Here is a 1,419-nt window from a genome sequence, read left to right as displayed (position 1 = left end):
GCAGTCATCAGCTGGTGACCACTACGACGCAAAACCTCACGCTTTGTTTCAGCGATAGCCGTTCGAATGTCGTCTCAGTGCTGTACAGCAATTTAGAGGGCAACTTCCGATGCTATAAACCCTCCTTGCCACAATGTGTCCATCCGCGCGCGATATAGGCTTGAGGATGTCGACAAACTTAACAGTGTGCACAAGTCGCGTTGTCCCATTCATGGTTGGTGTTACAACATGCTCTGCTAAACTGCCGTCAGACGACAAGAAATGGACTTCCTGCAATATTCTGTGTCATTAGTCGGAGACTAAAAGCAGCCGGACCAGGGAATTGCTGTCCCATGCGTAGGCTGCCATTAACACAGCAACAGAAACGGCTGCTCCTGGAGTGATGCTTTTGTCTGGAAGCGCGAACTGCTGGTAAATGATGTTGCAATGTGTACAGCGATGAATGGCGCTTTTGCACTACCCCAGATGACCATCGTCAGGAAGTGTGGGAGGGGTCCCTTTCTTACAGGTTTTAGGTGAGGTGGGGTGGTGTTACATATCGCGTCGTTGTGGGACGACCATCAGGTATGACTTCGGGTCATGACTAGTAGTGTTTACGGTAACTCTGGTGGCACAACATACATCACGGACACCCTGCGTTCTCATGTTGTTACCTCTCATACGACAGCACTGTGGCGCCATTTTTCAACAGGACAATGCTTGTACACACATGGCGCCGTCTCTATGAACTATTTGTGTGATGCTGAGGAAACTCTGTGGTCAGCAAGAATACGCGTCGGACCAGCTGGGACTTCTTCGTAGGATCTGCTTTAATGTTACCAGGTTATAAATATGAGCATAAAAAACCTCACCCCGAATCGGACATGTAGGCCCCCAACGGTACCAACCGGCCGCCGTGTCATCCTCACCCCGCAGGCGTCACTGGATGCGGATTTGGAACGGCATGTAGTCAGCACACCGCTCTCCCAGCCGCATGTCAGTTTACGAGACGGGAGCCGCTACTTCTCAATAAAGTAGCTCCTTAGTTTGCCTCACAAGAGGTGAGTGCACCCCATTTTCCACAGCACTCGGCCGTCCGGATGGTCACCCATTCAAGTACTAGCCCAGCCCGACAGCGCTTAACTTCGGTTATCTGACGGGAACCGGTGTTACCACTGCGGATAGGCCGTTGGCAATAAACATGAACATTAGAGTAATTTCTTCAGTATAGTAAAATGCCTAGTACATGGGAATTTGTTAAAGAAGTAGTTGTTTCAATGTCTTAACGTACTCTTCCGTCCAACTTGATAGGAAAATTTCATATTTATTAATGAAAAATACGAACTGTAGATACTCTGTAGTCTACAGTTCGTCGTTTTTACTGATAAATAGTTTTATTGATAAATGGTACGTCTCATAACTGAAATGTTTTGGATTAGA

At 47.7% G+C, this 1,419-nt stretch overlaps 1 pseudogene; it reads right to left on the bottom strand.

Moving 5' to 3' along the window:
• Window positions 1-1,055: 1,055 nt before the first annotated feature.
• On the bottom strand, window positions 1,056-1,173 carry LOC126476201 (5S ribosomal RNA; annotated as a pseudogene).
• Between the last annotated feature and the right edge of the window lie 246 nt (window positions 1,174-1,419).

Source organism: Schistocerca serialis, chromosome 4 (assembly GCF_023864345.2).
Source record: "Schistocerca serialis cubense isolate TAMUIC-IGC-003099 chromosome 4, iqSchSeri2.2, whole genome shotgun sequence".
NCBI classification, from domain to species: domain Eukaryota; kingdom Metazoa; phylum Arthropoda; class Insecta; order Orthoptera; family Acrididae; genus Schistocerca; species Schistocerca serialis.
This window is presented reverse-complemented; position numbering and strand designations above follow the sequence as displayed.